General features: G+C 39.6%; 1 protein-coding gene across 3 annotated transcripts in view; it reads right to left on the bottom strand.

Moving 5' to 3' along the window:
• Positions 1-14365, bottom strand: part of ccdc33 (coiled-coil domain containing 33) — a 48937-nt gene that overhangs the window by 29702 nt on the left and 4870 nt on the right. For all 3 annotated transcript variants that reach the window (XR_010666702.1, XM_065957195.1, XM_065957194.1), the window contains exon 3: positions 1875-2044. The gene's annotated coding sequence lies outside the window, so the exon portion shown is untranslated. The remainder of the gene's footprint in view (positions 1-1874; positions 2045-14365) is intronic.

A 14365-nucleotide genomic window follows, 5' to 3' on the forward strand; every position in this document is an offset into this window, starting at 1 on the left:
CTCTCTCTAAATCACAAAGTTCACACCGTCTCTGAGCTTCCTGGATATATGTTGACAAGACCGTTTTAAACATGAGATATAAATAATAAAAAAAGCCTTTCTCTGTTTAATAAGGATATATGAAAAAAATAAATTCTGGATACAACACATATTCAGCTGTAGAACGCTGTCTTATTCTAAAAACTAAATAAGGATGTCAAATTTATTAGAAAGGAAAATGAAAAAAAACTCAGAACCCATTAGTTCTCAGAAATGCAACGATTCAGAGACTAAAGAAGGAGCCCACACGGTATCTGAGTGAAGACATGAGATAACTGGGCTTAAAGGAAGCTCCTCTGACTACTGCGCTAAATGATGAGCTCAGTCTGCAGCGAGCTGAAATAGCGTTCCCTCTTCATGAGCTCTGAACTCAGGGTGAACCTGAGCTTTTTTTTTCTTCTTTTCTATTTAAAAAGAGGCCTATCTGTAGACAGCAGGAGCCTTTGCCAAATTTCTCTTGGCAGACATGTTAAAAAGACGTTCAATAGGAAAAGAAATCCAACACGATGCAGGTCATATCTCAGTAACAAACGCTGCCTGAAGCCACCAACACCCCAGACAGAAAATGATAGTGCAGACAGTGTGGGCCTCTGATGGGAAACTGAGTAATCCTGAGATTTCACACTCTGAACACATTCCTCCCATCTCCCAGCATTTCAGCAGGTCAAGATGGCCTCTCATGGTCAACCAAGGCATTCAAAACACCTTAGCAACAGTTAGAATCCTTCATGCCGCAGACCTGATTGTCAACCCGTGACTTTACAATCCTCCAATGAGCTCGCTCCGCCGCAAAGAGGAGGAGACGGCTGTACGCAAATTAAGCAGGGACTCGAACAAAGGGAGGAGGCTTCAGAAACACTGACCATCAGTATTCCCTCCACATTCACTGCCATCACTCTGCACACTCATCGAGAGCCCCCGTCCGCCCTGTGTGTAATTATTCTGTCACTTAACAGGCAGACAACATGCTCCATGAATGAGCAGGCCCATGCTCGACAATTACCATCACCGCTGAAGTCTTTCTTTTTTTTTCCCCTGAACGGGTGAGCAGATCAAGGCAGAGCAATTTTTACACAGATACACGTTTTTCTGCCAAGATGTCCTGTAAAATACATCGGACAAATATGTTACATTAACATGCAGAGAGAGGTCAGTCATGCAACATCCACAGAATATTCTAACCCTCCTTCTTGTTGCTCGTCCTCTGAGACAGGGAGACTTCAGAGACGTGTCAATACTTTGTTTTTCTCTTCATGTTGGAAGCTGTCTGTACTAGAAAGGTTAGCCGGAGAATGCAGTGATGGGATTTTTAAGAAGCCTCTTGCATCCTCACACGTTACCAGAACTCTGTATTACAATCTGAGTGTGGAAACGTATTGAATTCATGCATTAGAATTGGCAAGTGTGAGGCGAATTCACAAGCCGAAGCTCTACGAAAGAGCTCAACAATCAAACACTGCTGTGATCGGAATCAACTTTGAATCACGTATCAGCTCTAGTCTCACTTTTCTCTATTTGGCCCTGCTAAAGCATTGGCAGCATGCAGGGAAGCTAACAATGCTACACTGCAGAGCTCTGAATTCGGGACAATTTAATGCATCCTCACTCAGTTTTGTCTCAAAAGACAAAAAGATCTTCTCTTTAAAGAATGAATTGATGTCTTTTAGCACGACACACATCAGTACAATTCAAAAGTGATTTACCACACATGCTCTCAGTAAAAACCCAAGCAGGGTGTTTAAACCTGACCAATACAGACTCCATGTTCTTCATTCTTTGTTTCATAATGTACAATCTGAAGGCGAGCCCACACAAACATTAGCAGATAAATTCACCCAATTTGCTGGTCCTGTACACTTTGGCTGCTCAGCCTCCCTGCAGGCCTGCAGCTCCTGGATCTCAATGGAGAGGCTCTCCTCCAGGGAGAGGCGGTGTGTGGGCTGTGTGGGTGCAGCAGGTCACCCCCTGACTTCTCCACCACCGAGATTCATCCACTCCACTCCGCCTGCGAAAACCAGAGATGCACGTACGATATGTAAAGGAGAAAAACACTCTGGATTTTGTTGTTGTTGTTGCTTTAAAGCTGTATGGGCATTCTTGAGAATCCCTTTCCCTTAAAATGCAAATATCGCAAATGAGATTCATGTTGCGGTGTGGAGAAAAAGGAAATAAGCCTGCACATGTAATGTCACAAAACAGTACATTTTTAGAATACAGCATCACTTGGATCTTCAGGGGAAAAAAAAGAACAAATTGGAGGCATTACACTTGAAGCTTTTCTCTATAAAAATGGATTCTCCAGCTAACCCCCTGCTTTGCAACAGCAGAGCATGACCAGCATTATTTTACATTCCAGAGGAGGCAGAGAGCCGAGCGGCCCTTTCTCCTGAAATAACACTGTTGTCTTTCACAAGATGTTACAAAACACACGCGTCCATGGAAATCAGGAGTCCAGCTCAAAATGCCTGGCTGATCATGTGACCAGGCCTCCATCCTCCTGTACCTCTGAACAGGCTAATCAAATATGCTCCCTCTCCCTTCAGAGACCTAATCCCTCTTAGCGAGGATGTAAGAAACGTGCCACCTGCTTCCATTCATTCAAGCTCGAGGCCTGACTGCCCTTGTGACACCAAGCTACCCTTAATCTCAGGAACAAATGCATAGCTTCATCCAGATTTCTCTACAGCATATATACATATTTTAGCCAGCAAACGTTAACCTCACAGCCCATAGAACTGACTGGCAGGTTTAGATCAATGGACTCTGACCTGAAATATTCATCAGAAATAAATGAACACACACCAGGTCAGACTGTAAGGTGAAGTAAGGATACGTTTACAAAAATGTGTTGAAAGTGAGTCGAATGTTTACTTTCAAAATATGTTTTGCTTGTAGTAATCGTTCCTCCCGTGTTGCTGCTCAGACAGTTCTTACTGCTCTACTTCCAATGTCAGTGATGGGAAACATTCAAAGTCCTGTTTCTACTACGGCAACACTCCAAAGTGTATCTGCAGCTTAAATTACATTTCTAACTGTGTGAATTTAGGCATCTTTCAGGTTTACTGATAGCAACTACTGCTCTGTAACTTTCTATCTCAGGAAACGATAAAGCTTTCACTGCAAGAAACGGTCATGTTTATGTTAAGACACTTATTATACAATGTCAAACGCTCCTTCCTGTTGCAGGATGATGAGTGCCACAAACAAAGTCATTCCTCAGTGTTTGGATCAGAAATGATTATTGGAGATGTGATGGAAAGATTTGTCCCCGAGATCAAAGAAAAGACCTCAACACAGGACGGGATAAAAGTGGTTGGTGAAAATGAGATTTGATTTTTTTGATGAACAGTGGATGTAGACGGACCCTTACTAAATGTCTCAGCTCAGAGTAAAGTGTCACATGTGGCACTGGTTCAGGAGATCTCAAGACCAAATATCCCCCAGTTACAAGCAAAGATTACAAAAAGCAACTAACAGGTTTATTCAGAGTTAATGGGTTTTGTTTTGTGATGTTTGTACTTAAAACTCTGGAATTTGAGGTTATTTTACTTTTACTACAGGAGGAAAGTCATAGACTTAAAGCTCCTGTGAGGAACTTTTAGTTTTTTGTTGATTTGGCGCCCCTTGTGGACAAAGCTCTGATCTCTTTAGTGACTTTGTCATGTGGTATGGTTTTAACAGAAAATATCATCCTGCTTTTCCTACATTTAAACAGATCACTCCCTGTCAAGCTTTTCAAGGGAAAATGTAAACAAAGGCTGTTTTAGCCGTGTGCTGCAAATCACTTTGCCTGACGGTGCCGTGTACCACGAGGGGAGATCAGAGGGTAAGCCGCTCTGTTGAGCCTCAAGTCAAAGTTTGCCTGGCTAGATCACCGTGCTAACCTACTCTTCAGAGTTTCGGCTTTAAATCGGCTGCCGTCATTACTATCACCTGTGAATCTTCGACGCAGACATTATAGATTAGATAGCCTTTAATTCGACAGAACCAAGCCCCACTTTTACTGAGTGAAGGGAAAAAGTTGGGATGCAGTGGCTGCTTGTTGAGTGTTGAAAACCCACCTGCTCAAATGTATCTGAAATGTCACAAATCTTCTGACTTCGGGTTAATTAACTTTTTAGCAGAAGCCATGTTAGGATGTGTCAAAAGTCTCTCTCATTTCCACAGAGCTTGTGTCACTGGTCTCAGTTGAGGGAAAAATGACGTGTATGTGAAATACATGAGACTAAATTTTGTATGACGAGTCAAACCACTCTGAATTGTAGTTGACATGTTAAATTCTCTGCAGCATCAGGAAGCTGCATACATAAAAACATGATTAAACATTAAATCAGAGTTAAATCAATCTTGTATTTTGTGTTGAAAGCAGAACAGTGCGCTCATCTTCCACAAAGTGCCCCCACACAATATATCTTCAGGATCAAAAAAAAAGGGAGTGGGCAGGGATCTGAGAGGACTTAAAATAAGTAGAGCAGGAGTGTTCAGATGGATCTTTGTATTAAAGTTGCTTTTAATTTGCTGTGCAGTAGCCCATTCAGGATAACATAGGTTGTTTAAACAAGGATGGAGATGCCAGACTGCATTAGCATCCAGACAGACTCTGCACCCAGAGGACCCCACAGTGCCGGGAAAATCAGTCATTAAATTTGCAGGCGCTCTGCAGAGCTCCACTGTCTGCTTATAGGAAGAGGGACAGCACTTTATGGGGCAGGATTCATTTACCACAAAGCTGCTTCACGTTTCTGATTCACCTTAAATACAATGCACGGCCTGGAACTTAGGACTAAAAGGCCCAGGATGGTTTGTCGGAAGTCAGATTGTACGTGGATATTATTTCTGAAATTTTAAAAGAGAAAGTGAGCTATCTTTGAACCACACGCTCTTAAAAGTGCCCATTCAATATTTACAGAATACTAATGAGACACCGGCAACAGAAAGAACTCGGCTAAAAATACATCTGCCTGTAGTTCATGCTCAGTCCATCCTCGTACATCGTGTTTCTAAAAAGGTTGTAAACATTGTTTTATTTTCAGGATTTTAAGATCTATTTTCATTTGCATTAAACCTGCATTTCAAAATAAAAGCTGGGTGCCATTAAATGTATTATTTTTGGTTAAATTACCTAAAGAATTAAATGTTTAGTCAAAAGTTCGTTGCCATTTTATACAGGGACACATTTTCTATAAAGTGAAATCAAATACAATCCTCTTCAATAACGTCTAATTTTACGATCCCACAATGTCCTGCCCACTACTGTAAAATGCACATCTATACATATTTGACAACGACGCCTAAAAATGAAAATGTTGAGCCTACTTATTGTATGGTCTTGCTGTAGTTGGATTGACTTGTGTTAGATTGTGGAAGTGTAACTAATAAAGTGGTCTTTGAATATCTGCAACAAATGCGACAGCAAATGTTCCAGACAATGATTGTAAACATGCAGATCTTACAGAAAGAGAAGTTCAGTGTTCATACAATAAACACAAAGAGAAGATGATCGAAAAACAAACTGCATCTTCAATTTATGAATCTTTTCAGGGTTGTTGACGTGGCAGCCATTATTTGAGGCATACAGTCGTCTCAATTGTTGCTCTGCTATTATCTTTTTGATTGCTGCTGTGGTGTTCACGACTCCGCCGGGTGATTTTCTCCGTTCTAAACATTGACTTTTGTTCATAGCTCTTTGTTCATCTATTGTAAACAAAGGATTTTTGTTGTTTCTCATTTCATGTGCCCTTCCCCCGTCTACCTCTCGTCTCTGAAAGCTGGGGTTTGTTGTTAGAAGCCTGGCTGGCCTGCCCCCTCTCCTGCCTCAAAGCCGGCTGCAGATGAAAAATTTATGACTGTATGCCTTGAAAACCTCACATACCATTTGAAGTGCTGCTCCTCTGTAGCTGCCCCCACTGATGGTGACTGCGTCTGCCGCCTCCGTTCGACCGGCCCTTTTCCTCACAGCGGGGGGTGCAAATCAGGCAGAGAGGGTGGGACTCTGTCGATTGCTTTACACTTCTTCAATGGTTCTTACTAATCAAGTTTTTTTTTTTTTTTTGCCGAGTGCAATTATAAAACATTGACAAGCTGCTTTTCAAAATCAGACTGTTGACCCCCGCAGACTAAAAGAATATCAAATAAGAAAAAAATGTTTTTGTCTTTAAAAAAAAAAAAAGTTAATCTTGCGCGACATCTCTGATTGCACTTAAGTTCCTATTTTGATGTTATATCAAAACTCTTTATTTCATTTAGATTAATAAATGATGGTTAAACAGCTCCTTGCAGACACACGCCAGCGTACTCTTAACAACATATTAAGATTTCATTCAAGCATCCTTTTACACTAAAAGGCTGATAATTGCAGGGTGTTTAATAGCATATTCTAATGGAAACCATGCATTTAAAAAAAATAGCAGTGATTTTTACAACAGATTCACTTTCATAATTTTGTTTTTTTAAATACTTGTTTTTTCCTTCTAAAAATGATCGTGTCTCTTAAGAGAAACGAGCATGTCTTTGTACCCTTTACCTCCAAAATGTCTTCATAACACAAAAAGAAGCAAAGTGTAAAAAGTCTAGGATCCAAAACATTTCAAGACCAATGAATAATTTTTATGAAAGTGTTAAAACGTTTGAAATATTTAAGAAATTTTGGCTGAAGTTTTGCAAAAATGTTGGGAAAAAACCCCCAAAACTGAACTGAACTGAGAATTCAGAGAGCATCATCAGAAGACTTCTGCTATCCTGACTCCACAGTGATTTCTTTTGATATTAGGCAGCAGACACTTTATACATCTAGTGTTACAGGCTGAAAAAACTCATTTGTTTAGATGGAACCTCAGCCCATAAATATGAAATAAGATTCATTTTGTTCTTGAAGCAGTCAGCTCAAATGTTAAAGCTCATGTTTTACAATGTTGTGTTTTTTTTCCTCATTGTTGAACACACTAACTTTAAATAGACAGAATTTTCATTACTGTATTAAAACATTTCTTTGACAAGATGTTGCCAGAAAGATGTTGTACTTAGATTTAGTTACCTCCACATTCTGTGTGTATAACACTTCAGACCAGATATTCAAATGTCAAATCGCTGGGAAACATTTCTATCATCCAGCGGGGGATGATTTAATCACCATAGTGACAATGACAACTCATTCCAAGGCCAAACATGTGGGCGTCATTTCCCAACACCTCTACATCCTTCAGTTAAAAGGGATGGTTTTTTTTCCTTCACAAAACCCATTTGGACAGCTGTGAAATGTAATGAGAGGTAAAAATAAAAACAATATGCTAAGGAGTGAACGAGTAACACATACATTATTATCATTATCACAGCCCTGTTAATGCAGTGCTGGAAACACAGGACAGGTAGCCTTTCTTTTTCACTATAAGAAACTACTTTGAGAATATTAAAAATCCTTTAAGAGGAAGATGTTGTCGCTTAGTTTCCATTGATATTTGAGCTGCACTTCACATGAAGTAAACACATCTGAAAAATGTAGATATCATTTGACTTAACAGAAGGTTGCTGCAGAAATTCTTTCGCTAGAAAACCTTGGCAAAGCCTTTTTTTCCTTATGCATAAAGTCACTTCAGTTCCTTAGCAACAGGTAATTTCACAACACACCCTCCTGTAGGTGCAGCAGGAGCTTTTCATAGCGGGGATTCAAGCTAATCAAAGTCACATCAGACTGCAACCTTGAGCCACTCAATACTGTTGAAGCCTCTGTTCAAAGCTGGGCTGATGTCACACTTGTCACAGGAATAATTAGTTGAGCACAAAGAAGCACAATGAAGCAGCATTCATCTTCTGCAGCAAGGTCTCCTCCAGCACCACGTGAATCAACATTCCCCTGCACCATCTGTGGTTTCCAGGCACAGGCTGCAGAGTCAGAACGCTTATGATGAACAAACAAAACAAAAAAAAAACAAAACAAGATTCAGAGGAGCTTTTAGAGTTATTAAAATCTTCACCTAATGGTCAGTTTGAATTAGAAAATGTGTGATAATGTCACACTGCAGATGGAGACCATTCAAAGTTAGTGGAAATTATAAAGATTTAAAATTAAAATGAGGTAATGCTTCAAAAAGAAATCATGCATTCAATAAAATGATGATGTAGTTACATTAATGAGACTAGATCAATGACTTTACATTTGCACATATATTATCCTGCATGATGCGAGAAAAATATGTGATGTGCCTTAATATTGCAATAACATAACATGTGCAATATATGAACATATACTGACATGCATTTAAGCTATAATAGTCCTTTTTTTCGTCCATCTATTGTTTTTTTACACATTACCTGTGTTTGAAATCTGAAAAAAATACTTTCCTCACTAAATTGGCACCAGCTCATCTGCGGGTGGATAGTAGACTCAGGCCTCCATCAACCAGGTGCTGTGTCAGAAAACTTTGCTTATTTAGATCAAATAATTGTTTTTATTTGTTGAAATAAATTCAGACTTGTAATGTATTTATTGAAAAATGCTCATATTTCAACAATGAACCAAAGGCCTTTTGTTGTGCAGCTCTATACTCACTACGTGTGGAGACTGTTCAAAGTTCATAAAAGGTGACAGAAATAAAGTCAAGATAAAAACATTACATGGATTTTTACAACGATGCTCTCACTGACACAAGAGCCTGAGTCAACACAGTCATCGTATTTCATGACATTTCAATTGATTGTTTACAGGAAACCGCCTTTACATTGTGAACTGTTAAAGGACTAAGTCTAGTGATATCTTAGAGTTTTCTTAACAAATCACGTGCTAAGGCAAAATATGATTGTTGTGTTTCTCAGTATTCTATCTGCGGAACGACCAAATAATCCATTCCCTGATTGACCTCGACAAAGTTCAAGTTATGACACACCAACAAGCCCATCAATAAAAACCATGAATGAACCCAATTATGAGCATTTTCTTGAAATAATTTTGACAAAAGTAATGGACATTAAAGCCCACATGTGATAACAACGTGTCCGTTTGAAAGCACAACTGTGCAACGGTTACACCTTCATGTTACTTGTTAATGTAATAAGCTATAACTGTGATTAAATTAATAAAAGGCTTAATTTTAAAGCACAACCGTGTCACTGTCACACCTACATGGAAAGCAGCCCTCGTTAATGTGATAAACTACACCTGTGATTAATCTACTGATTTAACTGTTTGACGACAAAGGCGAGATTTACAGATAAAGTAACGTGTTTAGTCAAAAAATTGTTTTATCAATCCATGGGAACATCTCTCTCTCTCTCTCTCTCTCTCTTTGCAGTATGAATTATTCATTCAGAAAAATTCGAACACTAGAAATGTATTTATTCATACCTGTCATTACAGTATGTAGCAGTTAGGTGTCAGTCAATGAGATGCTAACCTTTTCCTTACCTCCACATCACATTCTAAACATGATCAATCTGACCATGTTGTCATTTTGGTTTGGGAGCAGCAAAAAAAAAAAAAGGAAAAAAAAAAAAAAAGCTCAGTGCTGAAGCTGATAGACAAAAACACACCACTGGCTCAATCTCAAGAGGCTCCGACGACTGGTCAATAATTCAGAGCAGAGACCGAAATGTTATCAGGAAGCACAAAGATAGTGGACAGTAGAGGAGAAAAAAAAAAAAAAAAGCAGTGAAAAAGTGCTGAGAGTAAATATGGGGGTTGTATGAAGGCTAACTCCTGTTCGCCTCTTTCTGACCCAGAGCAATAACATGTCAGCCGAGGCTTTCAGGGATTCCAGCTGTCAATCAACTAAACACACAGGGAATGGTCGGCATGGAGTCCAGGAAAATAAATGTTTTCTGCTATTTTCTGTAGCAGAGAGGAACATGTAATATGATTTCATATGGAAGGGAATCAGGTCTAAGGAGACAAAGAGGCAAACAATAGATGATGCAGTATCGATCAGTGTCAGCAGCGCTAATGCAAATCACTGCAGAGAATATTTGCACGAGTCGGAGTAAGCAGCTTAATAAAAGCATGACTGATGATGAGAGATATTAAACCGGCCAGTAGCAACCAGGCAGGCAAATGATACAGATAATGATCTACAAATACAGAGTCAACACACAGAGAAGTGCGGACGATTTGCTCAATGAAATGCAAACGCCTACAGTCACTGAAATATAACAAAACAAGTTACACCCTGTTCTTATTTAGAGAAAAGAGCTGGATTCTGTAGATGTTTCGCTATGATTGTTACAGGCCCATTCATAAAAACACCTGTTCAGTTTCACTAGAGCTGTGATCTTGTTGTTTTCTTCTGCTCAAACACGGCGCACACGTTTCCCGACGACACGGTCACAGTACAAAATCTTACCCCTCTCAGAATCAAACACTGATACGACGGACCAGATGTTTTATTAATGTTACATCAAAGCAGTAAAGACGGCTTTTCTTCTTCAGAGCAAACAGCCAAAGGCATGTCACGTCTTAATGTTGCTGCCTGCTAAACAGGAGGGGTCTCGCAGCGCTTGCACGCCTCTGTTCTCCAGAGGAACTGACTCCCAGCAGGTACAAGGCGGATCTTTTGTCAGGATCAGGGTACACCTTGAAAAATAATGATGCTTTGTAGAGATTTGACAGCTGGTGTGCTTATCAAAAAGGCACAGCGGCGGTGAAAAAAGTAAAACTGAAAGGCTTTTTAAAAGTGTGAAAAAGTCAGTTATATTGTTATTTAATGAAACAAATTAAAGAAACAGTTTGAGGTTGTTTCTTTTGGTTTAAGTTCACACAAATGTTCCTTTTACTGCACCTGTAATCAAAATACTCTGATGTTAAAAGGAAACGATGCTTGATAAATACATTATTATAATAAGCTACAATAACAGCACCTCAGAGTCGACTGTACCTTCAGGGTCTGTTAAGCAAACTGGCTCTGAAGTACCACCATCCTCCCCCTCTATATGTGCGCCACCTCCCACCTACTCACCAGGGCACGTACATGCAAATGACAATCTGTTGCCGTACTAATTAAGGTCTAGGTCATGTGAAAAAGAGAGCTGTGTGACTCCTTCAGCGTTTTTATGAACCAATCACGCTGTGAACAGCCTATGGGAAAAAAGAAGTAGGCACTGTAACGTTTTAAAAAGGGCGTCAGGAATCATCTTTAGAGCAGAGCGCCAGAAACTAAAGACAGTAAAAAAAAAAAAAAAAAAAGGCGACATGATTTATTCTGCCCTGCCCGTATTATGCCCACAGGGGTTTCCTTACTGGCTTATCGTCCATCCTCTCCGGGAAACATGACTCGGTTCTGCACGGCAAGTCAACCAGGAAATCAATAGCATGATGTCATTGTGACAGCAGGTGGATATCATCACCAATACTGGGAATACATCGGGGGAAAGCATATTCACAAATGCAGCAACATAATACTCCGCAGATGGCCTCAAAAAGTATAAATTGTTTAATGATTGCATCGTCACGTCTGCTATGTGAATAATTCAGTCTTTTACTTTTGGATAAGCTGTAGAAACAACATCCAGTTCAGTTTACACAGGCTGGGTATTGGCAAGGACCGGAATAAAAGATACGATGTATGTAACAGGATACACGAGTCACGATCTGATGAAGTATTGTGATACGTGGCAATGCTCCAAACTATTTGTTTAAAGATTTATTTTTGGGCTTTTTGTGCCTTTATGGAGAGATAGGACAGTGGATAGAGCTGGAAATCAGGGAGAGAGAGAGAGTAGGGAATGACCTGCGGGAAAGGAGCCGTAGGCTGGATTTGAACCCGGGCGGCCCGCTTTGAGGACTATAGCCTCCATACATGGGGCGCGCGCACTAACCACTGCGCCACCAGCGCCCCAATGCTCCAAATTCATCACTGAAAATGTAAAAGTGGAGCTGAGAAAACAGCTTGCTTTGTTAATTAGTCAAACTATTTAATTCAAAATTGACACAAGAATATATTTGGTTTTTTGTGATTAGAGGAATTTAGGGAAAATATTTCTTTTTTATATATTTTGTGTGAGGGGCGGGAAAATGGATATAATATTGTGGGAAAACATTGCGATACTTTGCTGTAAGGATTTTTCTGAGCACAGCCCTGCTTCATAAAGTTTAAATTAACCTCAAAGTAAAAACAGAAGGAAGACGTGTTTCACATGCTGCTTTTGGATTCAACTCCTGTTTTTGTGAATCAGCGCTCTTCTTTTTTTAAAAATCTAAACCTGACTCTAAAACATGTCACCTTCCCTGATCAGAAAGAGGATTGTTAAAGGATATGACTGAAATACTCCAGTGGAAGCATTACACAACATTGCATTGGCTTAATTACTCAAGCCTTTTCTTGCATCAGAATGTGTTTACACAATCCTTATTTATGACTGTGAGCGTTTCCCCTCTCGTGACGGACAAAGACGCGGGTGTCTTTGTTCAGGCGGCGGCGACATGTGGAGAGCAGCCTTTTGCTAATGGAGTCTGGTGTGAGTGATCCTTGCAGGAGACCTGCGTGGTGTGAGGGAACACACAGATTCCTGCTCGCCCGGCCATTTGTGCCGAACCGACTTTTACAAATTATCTTGCTGACCACTTCCTGGTCTTCAAATCAATCACTGCAATCCATTAAGACGACCAGAAGGGATGAGAGAGGTTTAAAAGTCTCTTTACAAACTCATCACTGTGGAAGTGGGTGTACGATCTACATACTTTCTGTATTATATAGCTGTCGAGAAAGCATACAAGGCTGTTGTGAAATTAACTGTTTGATAAGATAATGTATCCATTCTTACATCAAAGTGTCAAATTCCATTTTCTCATTTCTGTCAAATGCTGTCTGAAGTGTTTTGGAGTAAACAGTTATTTCATCTAAGATTCAGTAACACATTGCAAAATAGAAACGTTTTATGACCCCCGGTCCAAATCCTTTGCTGATGGGAGACAAAGTAAAGCCTAGGTTGATAAGAAACCATCTTTCTTATCCACCAATCATTCCTTTTATGAAAGGCTAACATATCACATTGCCTTAGAGGCCATAGGAAGCAAATGTGATCCTTAATATTGATCCAGTTCAGTTTGAACTCAGTCGCCTCAGACTGCAGAATCATTGTTGTTGTAGCAATAATCATACAGACGCTCTTTGAGTCAACTCTGATATACTTTTCTTAAACCGATGTACAGCCAGTGTTTGTTCTGCTGTATAATACTGGTAAAGTGCAATATATGCTGTTTGAACTTTTTTTTCCAATGGTAAGTGCCTCTTGGTTTAAATGTGGATGGTTGTAAGTTTTTATTTATTGATGCTACTGTGGAGGAAGCTAAATGTGCTCAGCACTTGAGTCCAAAGACAAATTTCCCCTTGGGGGAAATAAGGTACATCGTATGGTATGGTATCTCAATCACCTTTAGTCATTTTGTAATAACAAAACAAATGGGGGGTTCAAAAATGTCATAGACCACGTCAACCGACATTTCTTTGAGATTATGAGCTTCAAATAAAGGGATTTATTGATTATTAGTGTTTTACTTGTGTGCATTGTACACACGTGTATTGGCTTTTTTTTTTGTAATGCAAACGTTTACTGTTATTTAAAAGTATGATGATATCTACAGAAAAAAGTCAAACTAAACTAAATATAAGCTACAGCTTAGTATCAGACATTGTTCCAGCTGTGCTGTCAATCAGTGAGTGCTTATACAGTCCCCATTAGCCTTAGAGAGCATCCTAACAGTCATACATTTTCCCTCCATCTTTTGTGCGTATAGCAGGGTGTCCCCCGAAGCTGTTGATAACCGAGACAGGCTCTTGATCCAGCCTCATTCCAGCAGAGACGTGTGAAAGTCAAGCATCTCTGAGCACACAGCGAGACGCGTCTGCAGCTTCACACTTTGAATACATTATTCATCAGAAAAATCTAACGTTTGCAGACCGCGAGGCATCGTCTCTTATGAAATCTGGTCTGACTCTGACCCTGTGGCTCAGACGACGCTCTACTGGAAAGGCATGCTAAATAACAAAAGAGATGATTGACAATCCACATACTAGATCAACATTAGGTTTGATTCTAGTAATGAAAAAATACATTAAATTTCCAATTTGTTCCATTTCTTAATCCGATAATGAATCAAATATGTTAAAGCAGAGGTGATCAGAGCAATCAAATTACTTCAATAAGCACTGCATATTTCCAATTTATACAACAAACTTGAACACAGGCAGACATGACGTTTGTATGTAGGTCCTAAAAAGAATTATAACAAACAGAAACACATACATCTCTTTAAGGAAAGACGTGTGCTTATAGGAAAACCAAACCTTACACACAAATCCGTATTCTCTGCCCTCAATTAGCTATTTTGGGAAAGTTGACAAAT

This window comes from Labrus bergylta, chromosome 7 (assembly GCF_963930695.1).
Source record: "Labrus bergylta chromosome 7, fLabBer1.1, whole genome shotgun sequence".
Taxonomy (NCBI): domain Eukaryota; kingdom Metazoa; phylum Chordata; class Actinopteri; order Labriformes; family Labridae; genus Labrus; species Labrus bergylta.